This window comes from Topomyia yanbarensis, chromosome 1 (genome assembly GCF_030247195.1).
Source record: "Topomyia yanbarensis strain Yona2022 chromosome 1, ASM3024719v1, whole genome shotgun sequence".
Lineage (NCBI taxonomy): Eukaryota > Metazoa > Arthropoda > Insecta > Diptera > Culicidae > Topomyia > Topomyia yanbarensis.
In genome coordinates, this window is record NC_080670.1 from 7,782,636 (window position 1) to 7,803,996 (window position 21,361).

Sequence of the window (21,361 nt, forward strand, 5' to 3'; positions counted from 1 at the left end):
TCAATATACAAGAGAGGGCCAAAAGATTTTTTTATGAAAAATTTTAAAACAAGGGATTCAGTTATGAAACTGAGTTAGTTTTTGCCTCAAGCAAAAACGACATTAATGACTAGAGGAAAAATACCTTCTACTCACTCGGTAACGTGACTGTGAGAATAAAGCCCCATGTACCAGGTGTGTGTGTTAACCTTCCGAATCGCACTAGCCGGTACAAACCACTTGATGTCGGGAAGTAGTAGTTGTTAGCTCTGCCGATTAATAAGTGTGCATGGAATTGACGCGTATTTAATGAGTCATGAAATTAAATCACTTTCAAAATTTACCTTTTTACATTATTACCTTATATCTCCATCGATAGGGCCATTAATCTAGTGTAAAATCCATTTGATTCCTTTTCAGCATTCGCAAGTCATGAATCCGTTGCTCTTGCATTTACTGCTGCACCGAAACCTGCATGTCCCTTTTGCTAAGAACGAGGTCGAAGCGAACTCACATCCGTCTTCTCCGGGAAAGCACCAGTTAATCACTAGCGATAAGCATCGGAATACGTCCGGGTGCTTGGGCACCTGCATCCAACACTCTTCATTAGCCAATCACACCGCTTTCACTTCTGTGCACGATCCTTTCATACTCGAGGTAATATTAGGAATTTTTCGAAATTGACACTGGTTTGCTTATGGCATATTCGTTTTTGACACTGCACTACACCGGTGTAGTCGGTGCTACACTCATTCAAACTTGGGTGTAATCAGTATATCTCTTTATTTGCACTACACCAGTGTAGCACCAAGAAAAAACGAAAACGCGATTAATTTCGACGGGAGCAGAAAATTTTCACTTCCAACGCGTAGGACTACTGCGATCGAAACAGGAATAGGGCCCCATGTACCAGATCTATAGAGGACCCTACATGAAACGGAAATATTGTCAATAAATATATTGACAAGACTGCTTCAATCCATCAATCCCATTTAAATTCTACAGAATCAATATTTTCAAGATGACCTTACACCATCAATATATTGATCAATATATGATTTATTGTTAATATTTCTGTTCGTGTAGGGTCCGCTTATCACATATCACATGTATAAAACTACTCGTAAGAAGAACAGTGATGAGACAAGGCACCAGCAACAAACAGCCCTGCATGCAACTCGACGGACAATGATGAACTGGTCCAGTGCGATTGTTGTCAGATGTGGTGGCATTATGCCTGCCTAGGAGTCGAGGACAGCGTCAACGAAAGAAATTTCCTAATAGCTCTAAGTGTTCAACTCTTCCTCCGACATTACTACCCGTTATAGAAGGTGCCGAGAATACTGACGTAGATTCGTCAAACTAAAATGCTGCGGGAAGTGGCAAGAGCTTCGATCATGCTGGCAGCTCTTCAGGATTATCTTCCACTCACCGCGCTAAGGCAAAGGCTGGACTGAATCTTCAAAAACTAGAGGCACAGAAAACTCTGATACACAGTTACAGCTAGAAAATCGAGAACAGGATCGCAGTCACGAGCAGCAGAAGAAGGCAGAATTTAAAATGAAGCAACTATACCTTGACCAGAAAGTTCACGATGAAAGATTACAAATAATAGAAGCAGAATTGGAAGAGACCGATAATGCATATGTTCTCATAAAAGTATTTTAAGCAAGATAAACCAATGCATTTTTTTATTTTGATTATAGAGGTTGTAACCTTAGGGTCATTCGCCTCTTTGTCGGGTTAGAGAAATCTCTTTTAGAAAAATCTCTAACCCTATGTGTGGGGTTGGGAATTGAACCCAGGTGATCTGCGTACAAGGCAATCGATTTACCAACTACGCTATCTCCACCCGCTTAACCTTATGGTAATTCACCTCTTTTCGGGTTAGAAAAATCTCTAAATTTCTAAACCTTTGTGCGGGGTTGGGAATCAAACCGTACAAGGCAATCGATTTACTAACTACGCTGTGCCTGTTCCCTGTATAAAAAAAAGCCAATGCAGATACCAGAGAGGATCGCTAGTTCGACGATGCAAAGAACGGTAACTGCGAAACTCGCGAGAAAAGTCGCAGCGAAAGATTGGCAGGATCAACCGAGAAATGAAGCACCGAGCATCGAGCTTGGTGGCAGTAACATTCGTAGCCTTACTATGGACTTAACCGACGTGTATTAATTAGTAACAATACTCAAACACCACTTCCACAGAGGGAACCGTTTTCGCAATAAGAGGTTGTGCATTCTTCTCCTTATGTCAGAATCTGCGGTCGACACTTGGTCCGGGATATGATTCTAGCGCGGGAGTATATGGCATGCTTCCTAGACACCTTGATCGTAAACCAACTCCTACAAAACCGAAAGAACATAATATTATATACCTGAGTCGTCCTCAAACTGTGTACTCTCACTCCACCATATGGACCTGTTTGTTATCTCTAGGCAATGAACCTATGTTTGCGACTAAAATATCTCCAATTTTCTTACCTCGAATTCCCCCGCTTTCCGGTGAAAATCATAAGAAAATTGAAACTTACATGCTTTATCTGCTCATCTATATATCTGGTTTTCAATAGCTCCCAACATCCTGACGACAGCTTCTGAGAGCATGATACGCGAAAAACTTACGACAACCGTCCTTTCTAAAGTTGTCGATAGAATGTTCAAGGATTTCGACAAGGCGCGATGTAACCTGGAGCCCCTTGAAAAGTTTCAATCCCACCAAGGAGAGACAGTCGAAATTTTCCTTCGTTTCTGCTACCAGCTACCTAATATACCTTAGCAGTGAATTCAGGTTTCTCGAGGTGGTCCTCCAATTTGTTCCATGATTCACACGTCGTTCCCATCTACACACCAGATCGTCTCCCATGCACATTGGTGGCGTTTGACTGCCGAACCACTACTTTCGTTTCCACAGCTGGCGGTTGCTTCTTCCAGGGAACGTTTCAGCGAACGTTTTCAGTTTCCGATATTCACTTTTATTGGATTGTTGCTATGGAACCATTCCAGGATTCACAGTGTCCCGGACTCAATATAAATAAAATCGCTCGAATCGTTGTTGACATTTAGGCAATAAAATGGTCATGGCATGCTTGTTCTTATTCTGAGCGGCGTGATATGTGAGACGACTAATCTCACTCCAATCTGCGTGACTTTTTCACTCGATTATGATTGACGTTAAATGGGTGTCACACGTCACATGCCACACCGTGGAGAATAAAGCCAATTTTTCGTGTAGAATACGGAGGGGCACTGAATTAGACTCTAGGATCTATTAATGATAATTCGTGTGAACATTCTTGGAAATCAATTTTTAAGGACATTGTACAAGGAAACATATCCGAAAAGTGCTTCCTATTTGTTAAACACTTGTACCTGGATATAACTGTTATGTGGTATATCAAATTACACCAGCATTCGGAGATCGACAAAGAATTGTTGATAAAAGTTCCCGTCTGGAAGATGAGATAGATATCAATCCATTTATGTCATCCTTGGACAACAGATACGATGTGCCCAATCCCTTATTTAAAAATGCTGCCTAGTTCCAATGAGACCGACCTACAAAAGTAATAGATGCAAATAGGATACAGATCTCACAAACATCGTATCCGTATGCACTGATAAATTAGGTATTGGGTCCTATACTCACAGTCACGTCACCAAGTGACTAGGAAAAAATATCCTTCTAGTCACTAGGTGACTGTGCTCCACTAATTAATTACTTCCTAAATTTGTCTGGAATCTGTAAAACTCAAATGTTTCGAAATTGTTATTGTTATTATTTATTGTTATTTATCAGTGTGCAATCGGGCTGTCTCAACAACCTATTTCTGCAACCTATGTGCATTAACTGTACACCTACCGTCTATCCGTTGCACTTGACAGTGTGTGCAGTGCTTTATGGTCACACCTACGACCGCGCACCTGGCTTCCCATGAGCATTTTGGCGGCTCAGAGGTGTCCTTCCATGTTGCTCAGGGATACATTGGTCCTATACACATCCATGCATACAGGCATACATACGGGCTTACATTCATACATACATACAAACTATTTGGCGCAAGTTTAGAGCGTGTAACGTCGTGTCATCTAGTCTGTCATCCTATGGAAAATCATCCTACCATCGCCTTGAGGTCAACGTCATATTTGAAAATTTCGCATTGAATCCGCTTCTGTCTCTTCCTAATCTCCTTTTTGTCTCCTAGGTCCGAAGCGGATCAATCGACTATTAATTGAAACGGTAAACATACTATCAGTATTATTAGTCCTTACTCGCGAATACTTTTCCTACAACTGTGCTGCTTCTTCTCAATCTTATAACATAACTCGATTATCCCTGTTCTAGTCAATATACATATTCATTACATTATGGACCAGGCAAACCCTTACTTTTTCTATTATTATTATCCTGAGTAGCTATACCAGTGAAGGTATTTTAGGATTTCAGTTAGGTTCACTCACTCGGAGCCGATAGTTGTTCTCAACACAAGCTCCGCGTTTAAAAACCCAAACTTTCGCCCGGTCCACGCCACCCATATAGCTTCCGAAGTTCGGGCTCAGCCTCCCGGTTAGTATACCAACTGGCTTCCGCCCGGTCCGTTACGCGAGTGCGAAGTGCCGTGTATCATCAGTGCGAAGGCTACTCGAATTTTAAGCGGTAAATTTAAAATCGACTTTCCCACTGATACCAGGAGCACAGACTCCGAAGGAGTTGAGCGATAGCGCGTCTCCATCAAACCAAAAGTACAAACCGTGGTCAACCGTCCGCCTCCACCACGAGCATTGGTTTAAACAGTTGCACGTGCGCGCACGAATTCAAACCGAAATAGTGTAATCGGCTCCATAGGTGCCGGCGGTAGTGTAGTGCAGTGTAAAGGGTGCAATTTTGAAAGAGCCAACTTCCGCCCACTTGACCCCATAAACAACCCAACTAATGGGGGAACCTCCCCCTCTCCCCACCCCGGGGAGCAGCGGCCCATCTTTGAGTCGGACTTTGCCAGGGTACTTAAACTCTGGCGACATAATTGACAAGCAGACTCTGCTACTGCGAGCAAAATCATTGGATGGTGATTCCGATGCCCGACTGACGACTAACCCGTTCACTATTTTGAAATCGGTACAACGTGTGCTAGGATGCGATCCGACAAAGGTGGTTTCGGCCACAAAAGAAGGTAGAGGGACCCGCTATGTCTTAAGGACGACATCGAAAAAGGCATATAACGCTCTGATGAGTTTGAACGAGCTGATCGACGGGCAAAAAGTTGAGGTGGTTTCTCACCCCACTCTCAACATTACTCATGGTGTCGTTTACGATATCGACACCAAAGACATGAGCAACGAAGAACTTCTTCACGAGCTGAAAGGTCAAGGAGTCACAGCAGTGCGTAGAATCACCAAGCTGCACGAAGGAGTAGTAAGCAATACTCCTCTGGTGGTGATATCTTTTAGTGGCTCAACCCTCCCCGACTACATTTACCTCGGATTGGTACGCACCAACATCCGGCCCTACTACCCATCACCCATGCTGTGCTACCGCTGTGGCAAATTTGGACATGGTACTAGAGTGTGCCCCAACAAGGAAACTTGCTTGAACTGCAGCCTGAACCACCCATCAGCCAAAGATAACCCATGCACCCAAGTCTCGAAGTGTATAAACTGCAGCGGAGAGCACTCAACAAGAGCAAAAGAGTGCCCCAAGTACATGGAAGAGGTAGCCATCATTAAAGCAAAAGTTTCCCTAAACCTTTCCTTCCCCGAAGCAAGAGCTCTAATAACACAAAAGCGCAAAGGACCAAGTTACGCCGAACAAACCCAGAAAGGCACGGAATCGAAAGACAACGAGAAAGATTCCACTATCGCTAGACTGAAGGCGGAGCTCATTCGGCTAAAGGGCGAAAAGAGCAATCCGCCAAAAGATGACCGGGACGATGAGATATTAAACCTAAAAAACCACCTGGCGGAGGCCGTTCGCCAGCTTAGAATTGCCAAGCAACAACTCACCGAGGTAACGAAGGAAACTAGCAAAGCTAACACTTCACCGAAAGTAGAGCAGGGAAACGTCAACAAACTAAACCCGACCACCATGATATCGACCGAATGTAACGTAGTAGCCGCAAAACAACAGCGAGACCCCCGACTTCGTGACGAACGAAAGCAGCAAAGAAATCGTAGTCGAGCAGGCGATGGGGATAAATCCCGAAGCCCTATCGGAAACAAAACAGATACAGCACCACCGAAACAACAACGGACAACCCGAGCGAATTCCCGCAACAACAGCCCTTCACTAACCGGACAGTTGAACATCTCAGACACTGAAACGACGCAAAACTCCATGCCGCAAGCGTCTTTCGTAATGTCCGACTAGCTCTACAACGATTACAGCAACTGGGGATACCAATAAAAAACAACGAATTCAACAGCAACATAAAACAAAGCCCGCCTGTGTCGACCCTGACCGGGGAAGTTCCGGATACGTCCGACGCACCCCCGGCGGCTGTTGACACAGGACCATTGGAGTATCAACAGGAAAGTACCTTTAACATCCCCATTAGCATTCCATTTACGCATTCAACATCCATCTCAGGACAACCAGACATAAATCCAGAAAATCCACCAACACAGCAATCCCAAACGACGGGAACCACGACCGCCTCCAGCGCCCCGCATCTTGCCGGGCCCCAGAGTAGGCGATCTTCCCGCCTGATCTCAAAAATGACACCAGTACCAGGAAAACCAAGCGAACAACTCCACTGCAATGAGAACCGGTTCAGGTCTCCCGATATCTCCGCACCTGGCGGACCACCGGGAAGAACTCTCAGCCGGGAAACTCCCACTCACCAACAGCAACGAGTACGACGAGACCTCAGTCCGGTTCCCGGTTGCTCTTGGCATCCGGTACGTTTTAAACCATCCAGGAATCCAGTAGTCACCAATCGTGACGCCCACTTCCCCGTGCCGGCCCTGACCGGGGACGTTCCGCCTTATAGCGATGCTCCCCCGGCGGCTGCTGGTGCGGGAGGCCCGGGCACATCCCGGGTAAGTTCATATCACCATTCCAACCGACAAGAACAATTCAGCGCCACAAACTCTTTTTCAAGGAATGATCGAACTTCCGACGTTGCGCTGACCACTCGCTTTAGAAAACGATACCAAAACCTACCCGCAACGCAACGCACAAAAACCACCGACACAACGCCTGTGGACCCCTTGCCATACCTCCCGCGGTCATTGGAAGGGACGTACGCCAGACCACCCATCAACAACTGCAACAAAAACTACCCCCTCAACACCAACAAAGCGCACGAAACCGATAGCTTCCTGTCAAGGAAGAAAGCCTCTTCCCCTGCACCAGCCCTGTCCGCGGACGTACCGGCCCTCACCGACGAGCCTTCGGCGGCTGCTGGTGCAGGGGGCCCGGCTACCCCCCGGGTAAGTACCATCTCTCGTTGCTTCTCGCCCGAACAATCGTACGGCCCTGAACCTCTTCCAGACTGCATACCACCGAGCCCGCCCAGCCACCGATCACACAGCAACAACAGTTCCAGCGAAGAGACTCTGAGTGCCTCCGCCAACCACCACAACACTCCTCCCTCACGAGATGCTCCTCAAAACCCAGTCGCCCACCGTCACAGTAGAACGGCGCTACAACAACACCCGGAAAACTGTACACTCGCAGTCCAGTGGAATCTAAACAGCCTCCGAGCCAACCTTGGAGAAGTACAAATTATCGTCGCACGAACGGAACCCATCTGCCTGGCCTTACAGGAAACTCACCTAAGGGACAACAACAACCTCGCCTCTTGGTTTAGCCACCGATATACATGGGATACCGCAAGAGGATCCAACATTTACCAAACTATCGCACTCGGAATCAGAGCCGACATCCCGTCCGAAACCATCCAGCTCAACACCGAACTAATCGCAGTAGCGCATAGAATCCTCTTCCCGGCGAAATGCACAATCGTCTCCATCTACATCCCACAAGAAGTCAACGACGTCGGGAATAAACTCCGGAATCTAGTCAGACAACTGCCAGCCCCATTCTTAATAATGGGAGATCTCAACGCACACCATACCATGTGGGGCTCCTCGAAGTGCTGCCATAGGGGCAACGCCATCGCCAAAGTGGTGGAGGAAACCAACGCCATCACCTTGAACGACGGAAGCATTACTTTCCTCAGGGGTCGAGCTTCATCTGCCCTTGACGTGACGATGTGTTCCAGCTCGATTGCAAGTTCCTGCGGTTGGGCAGTACTGCCAGATCCAGGGAACAGTGATCACTTCCCAATTTCAATATCTTACGGTCGCTCACTCCCAATCACATCCCGACGCAGGCGTTGGATCTTCGAACAAGCGGACTGGTCTGTATATGAAGAAAGGATACTGGATGCAATTGATCGCGATCGACAATACTCGCCAGAGGAGCTAGCAGAAATTATGTCCGAGGCCGCAACACCATGCATCCCACGAACAAAAGGTACCCCACCAAAACGTAGTGTCCATTGGTGGAACCCTGAAGTCGCCAACATCCTGAGATCAAGGCGGAAAGCTCTTCGTGCCCTGAAGAGAACCACACCCAATAACCCACAATGGGAAGTACTCGCAGCAAATTTCCGCCATCTAAGAACCACCGCAAGAAAAGCAGTAGAAGAAGCGAAATCAGCGAGCTGGTCTCGCTTCCTGGACGGTATCAACGCAGACTCCTCTACAGCTGAATTGTGGCGAAGAATCAACGCCCTCAACGGAAAACGCAGACAAAGAGGCTTCACACTTTCCCTAAACGGCACCGCAATAGTAAACCCGGGAGAAATAGCCAACGAAATTGGAAGATACTTCGAGTCACTATCATCTAACGATTCACGTCCCACCAACTTCTCAAAACGAAAAGAAACCCTCGAGCTCTCGCCAATCACTTTCATCCCTGACTCGAGCCACACATATAACCGGCCTTTCTCCACCAATGAACTGGCGACAGCTTTAGGCCGCACCCATGGAAAATCCACCGGCCTCGACGACATTGGGTACCCCATGATCAAACATCTACCCCCAACTGGAAAAAGAGCGCTCTTAGAAGCCTTCAACAGGATCTGGGAAGGCGGGCCCTACCCAGACAGCTGGCGGACCGCACTGATAATACCGATCCCCAAAAGGAACCAGGGAAGCAGATCTCCCAGTGACTTCAGGCCAATAAGCCTACTCTCCTGTGTAGCCAAGACATTCGAAAGACTGGTCAACCGACGACTCACAAGTGTATTAGAGGAAGGAAACCTGCTGGACCGCAGACAATTTGCGTTCCGAAAAGGACTCGGTACCGGAGTACACCTAGGGACATTTGGAGAAATCATCAACGACGCACTGGCCGACGGGTTGCACGCTGATATTGCCATACTCGATGTGGCTAAAGCATACAACACCGTATGGAGGGAAGGCATACTTCGACAACTACACCAGTGGGGGATCCGGGGGAATCTTGGCGCTATCCTCCGGCAATACCTTTCAAACCGAAGTTTCAGAGTCGGCATAGGCGGTACACTCTCTGATCTCTACAAAGAAAGTAACGGCGTACCCCAAGGATCTGTATTGGCTGCGACACTGTTCCTGGTCGGAATGAACACAGTCTTCGACTCCCTACCCAAAGGAGTATACATCCTGGTCTACGCAGATGACATCATCCTCATAGTCGTTGGAAAAAGTCTCGCCATAATCCGAAGAAAACTCCAAGCAGCAGTTAGCGCGGTCGGACGTTGGGCGAATTCCGTAGGCTTCAGCCTATCCGCCCAAAAAAGTGCTATCGCACACTGTTGCGGTTCTCACCACATCGCAACTGGCCGACCAGTGACACTAAACGGCAACATCATCCCATTCCGGAAGGAACCGCGAATACTAGGAATAGTGATCGACAGGAAAATGACCCTACTTCCACACTTCCGCCAACTCAAAAAAGATTGTGAAAGTAGAAAGAGATTAGTACGAGCCATCAGCAACCGACACACCAGATGCAACCGCAGAACGGCCCTCAACGTCAGCCAAGCCCTCATCAACAGCCGCATTTTCTACGGACTGGAACTAACCTGCCGGAACATCGACGGACTCATCTCCATCCTTGCACCATTGTACAACGGGGCGGTAAGACTCGCTTCAGGCCTGCTTCCCAGCACCCCAGCAGAAGCTGCCTGCGTCGAGGCTGGAATACTCCCCTTCCGGTGGGAGGCTGCCGTCGCGGCACTTAAAAGAGCACTACTCTACTTAGAGAAAACATCTGGCAACGACTGCTCCATCCTCAACACTGCGAGAGACATCCACGCCAACTACACCAGTGAACCCCTACCGAAAATCGCTCGGCTACATCGGGTCTGGGACCGACCATGGTATGACAGAGGTCCCAACATAGACACCAGCTTAAGTCGGAAAATCAAAGCAGGTGACCCCACAAAACTTGCGCGGATCGAGTTCAACAAACTTGTCAACCAGAAGTACAACAATCACCTACATCTATTCACCGACGGTTCCAAGCTAAACGAGGAAGTAGGAGCAGGAGTAAGCGGAATCAGAGCTGGTCTATCGCTTCGCTTGGCAGCTTCTTGCTCTGTCTTCTCAGCTGAAGCAGCTGCAATCTTCACCGCAATCACCCAAAAACCCATCGATACACCTACGGCTGTATTTTCGGACTCCCTTTCGGTCCTAACTGCGCTCGAGACTGGAACCTCCAAACACCCGTACGTGCAAGCAATAGAAGCTAACTGCGACACCCTCACTACATTAGTGTGGGTCCCCGGCCACAGCGACATTAAGGGCAACTGCGAGGCAGACCGCCTGGCAGCCATCGGACGTAAAGCCCGCACCATGATCTCCCAAGAAGTTCCTACCTGCGACATCATCAGAGCATTCAAACAGAAAGTAGAAATCGAATTCACCAGGTACTGGCAGTCATCCCAAGGACACCTACAAAAAATCAAAGGCACCCACCAAAAATGGACAGACCGAGACAACATGCAGGAACAAAAAGCTCTCTCCAGACTCCGAACTGGACACACCAGAATCACCCACGCGCACACCGTGTCCAACGTCCCCCCTCCCATCTGCTCCACATGTGGGACCCGGAAAACGGTGGAACACATTCTCATTAATTGTGTAGAATATCGAGATCTTCGGACCAGAACTGACCTTCCGCTATCCATCAGAGACGCCCTGTCCAACGACCCGGCCAGAGAGGAAATTATAATCTGTTTCCTTAAAGGCGCCGGCCTCTTTGACAGTTTATAAAACTAACCAAACCCACAATTATGCAACACAGACAACCAAGAATCTCACCAACAAATACTGCGTAAAAATTTGTAAAAATACTTGTAAACTCTGTAATCCTCTTTTTCTTTTTATGGGCGAATGACCTAACGGTTAAAACCCAAAATAAACAATAATAATAATAATATTTTAGGATTTCGTTAAAAAGAATCTCTGCCAATAAAGGCGTAAGCAATATTTATCCACATAAAGTTTGCTCGAAACGAATGTCCGCCTGGTTCGATTCGAACAGACCACACCGACCCGAAAGGGTTGCTTATCATTTCTGAGAGCCGTTGTGCTTGATCGAGTTTAATAATCATAAGAACAAGTTCTGAATAATTAACTATCTCTTAGGTGCCAGTCCTGCACTCCTTTCCTGAGCTAGCCTCATACTCACGATCAAAAGAGTCGACAACTAGTAGGATCCACATGTCCCCCACCCAAGCGAATTGATCAACTTGCAAGTAGGAGCACATATCTACCAACCAGCCAAGAAGACTTCCGAATCAATGAGAATGGACCATACCAGTCGAAGGCCACAGGCCCAGCGCCCTCTCGTACAGTGTCATTGTCATTTCTCAGCCCACCCCCTGGCAGACGTTCATCCGCCCATCTAGACTATGTCAAGATGAGAACCTACAAAGCCTAACTGTTCGTATGTGCTAGTCCGTATAGATTTTGGTTTGCTGAAACGAAACAAGAAAAGCAAAATAATTGTGATTAGTATCGTAGTTATAATAAATAGGTAAACGATTTCTCCTCTGTTGTCCGTTCCCTTGTTCGTAGTCCTCCCTCCTGTTCCTGGTCTGTTTGGGCCACTGGCTTTCCGTTTCCTTGGCCGTCACGCTCGATCGATTTAGACATCATAGCAGGAGAAACAAATGAAAAGACAAAACAAAACAAAATGAAAATAAATGGACGTCCGCTATCTGTGCCTAAATTGATGTTGCTTCTCAGTTTTGCACGACCCAGGGGGGACTTGGCCTTGATCCCAATGTTCTGTCACCGATGTTACGTGATATTCGTTATGGAATATTCTTTGTGTGGGGGCCATTCATAAGCAATGTTGTTCGTTTTTTTATCCCTGATCCGCTGATACGTCTAAAATTCATTTTTAGTTTTTATCTCGTTACGTGACGCTCTTCCCCTATTGTCAATATCCAACATCATTTATGAATGGTCCCCTGGTGATATATTTAGAGCAGACAATCCAATGAAAAATAGGATTGACAGGATTTTAGTGCGCTGTTGGCGCTTTGTGTCACATCTTCATGTTTGTTATTCATACTAACAATACCAAAGCATGCGATGTGATGACCGGAAGATTAGAGAAGCAACTCCTCCCCTTCCCCCCCTAAAACTCAAATGTTTCGAAATTGAAATAAAAAGTAGTTTGAATACATTTCCTTTATGTTTCTAAATAATTCTAAAGAAGATACAAAACCGGACATGTGCCATTTCTCCGTTTCTATTTTTAATTCCACACGGTTCAAAACAAAACATTCATTAATTGAGTCGTGGCTATTGAAAGTATATTAAAATGTATCCATTGTTTCTTGTATGCACAACTTCCTGTTACGCGTAAGTCTTAAGCGATTGGTTCGACGTCAATCATAACGGCATTAATTAGCAGTTTCTTTTTTTAATAGTTTACTAATTTTCATCTTGTAGCAGGAGATCAATGATATTTTACTCTTTATGCAGAGGCTAAACAGCAAAACATATGATACAATAATTTGTTTGGAGCAAATTTTAGCTTCTGATTCGAACAAGATGAGAAGGTAGACTGAATCACTTCTCTTTGTTGTCATGTATACATAATGGGCCCTATTCTCACAGTCACGTCACTTGGTGACTAGAAGGGAATTTTCTTCTAGTCACTAAGTGACGTGACTGTGAGAATAGGGCCCAATAAATAGCGCAATTTCGTTTCCCATTTGATCACTGTCAGCTAAGTGAACTATTATTACTGTGACACTTGTCATAGATTTTGTGAAATTTTTCAGTACCCAATTCAAGGCCCTCAACCGATTGGAATTTTCACTTCAAATCAAATCAGTAGAAATTTTTTTTATATAGTTTTTTTTTTTATTTTCATTTGTCTGACTTCTTCCGTCTCGTATCAACGTTTAGTTCATTTTCTGTGTTTTTCTATGATAGAGAAATTCCCTTCTCACTCCGTCTGCGCGTTTACTTTCTCAAAACTATCACCACTCTGAGACCCTTCCTTGTTCGCTAGAAATTTCCCGCAACAAAGTTACTCGTCTACTATCCATTCCCATGCCGAAAATGGCATAGTTCTACTTTTCTCATAAAAAAAATATTCTTTTGATTACTTGTTTACCTTTTTCATTCTTCATTACTATATTTGACTCGAATTAAAATCATTGCAACTAATGTTTGTCTGGCATTTTTATGCTACTTACTGTTTGCTTTTCTCCCGCCATTACTGAATGTGTGTGTGTGTGTGTGTTTATGTTGAAATAAATACTTGCCTTACTATTTTTCAGCCTGCATCGCTATTTTGTCATATATGTTGGGAACCAATTAGGAGTTTTACTTGGGATCAATTTATTTATTGTATTTTACTTTTCAATGGGGTGAATCAAACAAGGAATATGCTGCATGTTGGCATAATCATTTCTCTTAGCCAGCCAATTTGACCTATAATTTTCTATATAACGGATTGGTTTTGTTACCGTTAAAAACGCAGGACATACTATTGATGGGATTTTCATTTTGTTTCGTAGCTGAGGTCCAAACAGTGTTTTGTCTAGGGTTTAGCTTCTTTGTTTTTCTTTTCATGTGCGACGGAAATGTGTTCTATTAGTTATATAGTTGACGTTTCTGGTGTGAGTGTATGTGTCTGTTTTGTGATTTCAAATGTTTATAAGCGTTTGTACGCATGAGTGTGACTTGGAACAGACGGCTTCTGCTCACATTTGTTTAAAAATATAATTTCCCTTTGCTATCTCAGTTAGTTGATTATTACTGCGTGTCGACAATGTGTTTGCCCATCTCTGTCTGCACTTGCTTCACTTACTATTTGTTTCTAAACACCATTCTGCTTGCAGATTTCGCATAACTACTAACTTAAGATTAACATGATTTGTTTGTTTGTTTTTTTTTCATTGTCTTGAAATTCATGCTTTCTTATTATCTCGAATGCCTTTTGATGAAGGTCCTGTTTATGCGTTTCGTTTGAAAAGTTGGCAGCCACGTAAGTTGGTAGTGCAGCACCAGAGCCGTTATATCGATTGTAACGGTAAATGATCTGGTACTGCACGACGAATTAATAAGTAAGCGAATTATTGTTTCTCACAATTATTCTTGGGAAGCGATAGAATGTGTACCGGCGATGCGTATGTTTAGGTTAAAAATTGTGACTCCGACAATCGAATATCGACAACAATCAAAGCTGGGTTTTGTGTGGTATATGTTTGTGTGCTAGTGGCTGTTGTCAAGCGAACATGAATCGATGATTGACTTTCGGTGCTATGGGGTTAGTCTATTTAGTTAATTCTTCTTTACTGACCAACAATATTATTCTATTTGTATTTTCAACCTTACTATCATCGTGATCTCTCTTATCAAATTGTTTAGTCTGGTCTGGATTCCCTTTATTACTTAGAAAAGATGATGGTAATACAGGTACGACGATAAGTCCTTTGTGGTTGTATCTCTTTTTTATCTAAAGAAATGAGTTTGACATGTATCACATGCTGTGACAAAGAGACTCACATATGTTTTCACTACGAACGATTCGGTCGGCTGTGTTTCCCCCCTTTGAAGCTCTACTTACAATGAGATTTACAAGAGTTTTAAAAGATGCTATCTCATTGTGAATGAACTCGGATGTTTATGTCGCGATTATTCTTTACCTCTCAACTTGCTCTGGTTTTGCTCGATTAGAACACATGTTCGCAGCAGCGTCGTGCAACGAAAGAACTCAATAACATAGATACATATTTATACCGGTACAAAACTGAGTTGAAGCTTTCGTAGTACTAGATTCACAAATCACAGTATTTTATTTAAAAAATGTAATCTAATACTACACCTAGTCAGATAAGGGTTTGTGGTGGTCAAGCTTACAGCGGTTAACATAGGAAGCAATGCTTCCTTTTCGAGAGAGATTTATGTTGGAATCACCAGCCATAATACAATAGGAACAACATGAATCACATACTCTTCTCGGTATCTATTAGATCATAATATTCATTCATAGCATTGCTGGGGTGAACGTTTAGACGCAATATTCCTAAATACATAGCTTGGGAATTGATTTTGTTTCCCGGTGGTGCCCTTGTTGATTGCAATTGTTGCTTTGCTTTGCCCAGAATCAGCCGTTGTGTGACAAGTCACTCTTGATGTGTTGTTGGTAATGCTTTGTATTGACCGGTTAAACCTCGGCTTTGTTTGTACTCTTTATTTGCTGATGTTTGTTTGATCTTAACGGTTAACATTGTTTCATTTTTGTTCGCCTTCTTAGTAAATGCTACTGATAACAACAGCTGCGCTTGGACAGCTTCGCGTAGTTTTAAAAACGTTTTTGGATCACAATGAGTTTTACATAACTTTTTGGGAATTCTTGTATCTGGTTTTTCAGTTTTTTTCATGTTGGCTCGTGTGCTGTTGGTATTGTTCAGCGAAAAGGATATCACTTCTACTTACTGAATTGTGAAATCACAAGTGGCGTTTTCAAAATGTTGAAATTCTGCTTGGCTACGGAGACATAGCGTAACAAGATTATGACTAGCGCCAATTTCTCGATTGAACGAGTTCTTGTGACAACAGGTTCTACGACCTTCTCCCGAAATCCAGTCCCCAGAAAAAACACCGAGGTTTCTCCCCCAGAAAAAAACTATTCTCCAGAAAACCATTACCACTAAAGTACCCAGAAAAGAATTACTCAGAATGAACAAATACCCAGAAGTATCCATTTCTCAGTTTTTTTTGGTAAAATGGAAAAGCGCTCGCGATGCCTTGCTTTGCATTGAAAAAAAATCATGATGAATATCAAACGTCTTATTCAGAATATTGGCCATTTTGTTTCCTTCAAAAAGTACACTACCAGCAGTATTTCTTCTCGATCGGACAATAGCAGTATTGGTCGAATGACCAATCAAGGTTAAAGCCCCAATAAACAATTTAATACAATGGCAGTATTTTTACATCTCTTTTAGTAATATAAATATACACGAAGCACAAATTTCAAAATTTAGTAGTAGCGTGTTTGAGAGTTGCTTATAAATGATAAAATGGGGCATAAAATAGTTAAATATGCATCCATGTTCCATTAGTTCACCATAGTTCAGCACATCTTAGAAAAAAATCAATTAAAAATGTAGTTATAATTTCATTTAAGTTAAAGACGTCGACTTAAAGACTTATACAAACTGATAACCACCTTGTGACAGAACCAGTGTTTGATTTGTGTCATTGCATGTGGATTACTGATCGGCATGTGTTTGAAACTAGGAAAGCCCATTTGGCAACAGCCGTCGGAAACGCCAACTTCCCTTCCTGGGCTCGAAAAGAATGGAACAGCCGTAGCGCGTGTTCAAATTATTAGTGGTGAATCGCATTGCCTAAATCAAGGAGCTAAAGCGGTGTGAAGATGCAGACAAAGAAGTGACGGCCCCTTGCAAACAAACATGAGATCCACTCTTATGCCCAATTTACTCGAACATAGGGATTGATTCCTTATTTGCAACATGAGCAGTTCTTTAAATCTGTATGGCAAATAACTCTTGCAAGCACACTTGTGATCGTCCCGGTTTATTCAAACATACGTTCTTTCGAGCTTTCTTTGAATCTGTACTAAATTGAAACATAAGCAAATTCGACGAAGCTTACGGATTTTTAGAACATTTATTCTTTTTTTGCATTTGGAATGTTTCGTTTACGTACGAACTTATGACAGAGAGAGGTAATTCAATGAAGACGAAATTTCCTGGTTGACGGACCCTATTACAATGAAAATTCCGCTTTTCAAGATACAGATAGCCTGCCAAATCAGATATTTCAAATTGAACTTCGGTAATTTCATTTATTTGAATATGTCTCTAACTGTTCACCTTCCGATTTTCCCTTATTCCACACATTTTGGCTATCAACAAACATTCTCCAAACTATGTTATTGCATTGGCAATCGTTGATGTATGTATGTATGTATGTATGTAATAGGAAGCCACCATCAGCTCAAGGAATTACCAGTGGATGCGGGTAGACTTACAGTAGACTGAATTTATTTATCAGGTAACTTTCATATTATTGCTGTCAACAAAGAGCCAAAATAGGGTTGGGCGGACACGTAAACAGATCCGTTGCTCCTCTTGCTTGAAGACCATTTTCATTACTGATAAGCAAATGTTAAAATTAAATACAGGCATCATTCTGCACACACCTACTAAATGAGGCCTGCTGGTTTTTATTAATACACGCTTAACAGAAATGCATCAAGTTTAAGTCGACCGAATTTTAATCGTAACACTTTATGGTACACAAATACTCGATTACATCAAATTGTATCAAGAAAAAACTGCAGAGAATAACCCATATGGTATTTTCTCTTGAAAATTTTGGTATAAGTAGTTTAGAACTCCGAATCATGTAGTCAACGGGGAGTCGTGTGATCAAAGGTTACTACCAAACTCTGAAGGAGAAATGCGGTCAGAATGGATGTTCTATTAGTGATCAGGATCACAAGCGTGTAGTGAAAGCGTTTAAGCGGAATCCTAATGCTTCGGTCAGGGATGTGGCCAAAAAGGTGAATCTGTCCAAGTTATTCTTTCAGAGAGCCAAGGACCGAGAGGGACTGCATACGTACAAAGTAACAAGTAACGGTGGGACGGTCACGGACCCGGATATTGTACATCCAGATGCTGAAGAAGCCTCATTGCCTCATCATGGATGACGAGACTTACAACAAGGCAGACTTCCGGGGTTATTGTTCTTCACTGCCCAGATCAAGTTTGATGTTCCGGAGGAAGTAAGGAAGCAGAAACTTTCAAAGTTTGCCAATAAATACATGGCATTTGGCAAGCGATGTTTATGTGCCAAACGGAGTGCGCCGTTCGTAACTACCGGGATTGCAAATGGGGAGATCTACCTCAATGAGTGTCTCCAGAAGCATCTGCTTCGTCTGTTGAAGAAACACGAGGGCCCTACGGTGTTTTGGTCGGATTTCGATTTGAATAACTATTCAAATGTTGTCCTGGAGTGGTACGAAACTAACGTACCCAAGAACATGAACCTCCCTAACGCACCGGAACCAAGAGCTATCGAAAAAAACTGGGCAATTATGAAACAGGTGGTACGGAAGCATCCCATTGAGGTCAAATCTGAGGGAGATAAGAAGAAAAAGTGGGTTTTCCTACAGAAAAAGTTGTGTACCAGACAACTTTTTCTGTACGCCGGGGCAGAAAGATTCATAGCGAAGAACAACATACATGTGGCATATGAAAATGTCAAAATCAAGTCAACGTGTATATGGACAATGATATGAAGGAAATTCGCCTACAAGATTTGGCACCGCGCTTACACGGATTATATTAAAAGCCCCATGTCGAAATATGGAGAAGTGAAATATGCCACAAATGACACTTAAAGAAACTTTTTTCCTGGCGTTCTGATAGTGCGGTTAGTTTTTATTTGATGATCGTAGATCATCTCACGGTGTTAATTAGATTAAAAAATGTTATGTATATACCCTGGGCAGGCGTGCCAGTTCTGTAATACGGTAAGCCATGCGCCAAAAGAACTTAAGAAAGTTCATCTACTACAACCAACACCATCAAGCAGTCTTCGACATCTGCTGATACACCCCAGACAGCCAGCCAAAAAATAAATGCCGAAAAAACAATATTCAACGGTGTCCCCAAGCCAATAGCTAACATACCTAGAGAAGACGGCCATACAAGAGTACCTCGAAAACACAAAAAGCAGCAAACATCTCACAGCAAAAACCAAAGCTGCTCTAGCTACGACGACATGGATACAAACACGAGCGAGAGAGAAGGCAGACAAACGATCAACCATTGCTCCACACTGCGAAAGGAAATTAACACAACACAACCAAACCTGGTTTAACCGTTAAGCGAGGATGAAGAAAGAGATGATTTCCTGACCCATGCTTAATTGTTAAACCAGGTTTAGCGGTGCGTTAAACCTTATTAAAGGTTGTGCGTGGGTGAAGAAATCGGCCCTACATCTCACATCCATATCCCTTAGATCCTCCACCCTAGACTGTTGACAATCAATTACAAAATTGTAATTTCATTGGTAGAACAAACCCTGTACTGAGTGTGAATTTTCAACTGCCCTCAACCGCTAACGCTCACCCACCCAGCAAAAACACAGCACATCCTCTTTCCTGTTTGCCATTTTCTTTTCGTTTCCCTGTTCGAAGTGATACCTTTCCGTAGATTTTGTGTTGTTGTTTTAATTTGTTCTAGTTTGAGTTTACAATTACAATCTTACAAGCTAGAGCTAGATATACTTTGCCTAAACGCCATCTTAAACGCGACGGAAGAAGAAAATCTATTAAAGCACTGCTCCATATTCATTTTGTGTGTGTATGAGTGTGGATTTTCTCCTTAACTGAACTGCAAAGCTAAACTGATAACCCGGGGTACTAGGAGTGAAAGAAACCGGACTGACTATTGGTATGGTTCTGAAGTAGCCAGCCCCAAAAATTGTTGAACCTGCTTGCGACAGAAGCAAGAGAGTGAGTGAGAGAGACGAATGAAATTGCCCTGTGTGTCACAATATTGCGTTGCAGAGAGAGAGAGAGGTGTGTGCCAGCTTTCAATTCATTGCAAGGGGGTTAAAGAAAAAATATCCTATTGTGATTTGAACAAAATACTGTGACATCTGCGAAGTGTGCGGTAGTACTAGATTATGGGATTTGTATTAATCTAAGGCTATTTCCAGTCTAAAATCGATGATTTTTTGCATTGTTTTCCTTCTTCATAGTTGCGTGGTGTATAATTTAAAATTAAAAAAAGCTAAATAAAAAATATCACAACTTGAGGGAGACGATTTGTCTCAAAAATAGACGAAAAACGAAATGAATTATGTTTCTAGTAGTAGGGTGTCTATTAGTTGCACTTTTTGGTTTCCTAAACAATTCATTTTTCATGCTTTTCTGTCTCTTTCATTCATCGATTATTTATGTTCGTTTGTGTACCTACGTCCAGCTGAGATTCAAACCTCTCTCTTTCTCTTCTTTTTGTAACTGTAGTTTCAATAATTTGATTAATTGATATATAAACGGGGTGGGAGTCTCCGGATAGCTATTAAAATCCTAAGTTTTGTTATTTGGCTTTTGGTAGTAGTTGTAAGAATTGCCATTTCTAGTGTACTTGGTTGAAGTAGACTTTCCTTGGAGCTGCGATAGGTTGTTAGGTGGTAATTACGCGCTATTCCACTGTCGCTGATGCTGCTGTCGTTTCTGCTGCCCCTTCGGTGCCGTCTTGTAGTGTGATTAGAGTTGTCAAGGTCGATTTGGTATTGGAGCTATATTTACCGGCCCCGGCGAATGGCAGACTGTTGAACCAACAGAGCTGGTCGCCTGATGCCAACGTTTGTTGTCTACAGTAAGGATGATGATGATGATGATTTAGTTGAGCCATTTGCCAGTAGGAGCTGTTCGTTTCATTAGATCGATTCGTTCTGCTACTAAGTCTACTGTTGGTTTGCTGCTGTCGTCCGGTGATGATTACTATTACTGTTGTAATTTTATTGTTGCTCTTGTCTTAGCTGTTTTGTTGTTGGTCGGGCGTGAGTTTTATTGCTACCTCCGACCGATAAGACCGTTCGGGGGCTGAGTACTAGACAAGTGTATTAGCTCCAGCTCCACCAGCAGTGGAAAGTGGTCCGATGGTATGTGCGGATGAGGACAACCGACAACCTTGTTCTCCCGTAGCCAATCAGCCGATATCGGTCCGAGCAGCCCCAGTGGGATCATACCTTGCTTCGAGTAAAATATATAATCAATAATACCTTTAAAATCGAATGTATAATTTGTATATGGCATTATATCTTCACTGTACGCAGACGCTAGCTTAAAGGAATGAGTAAATTCATTTGGTGTA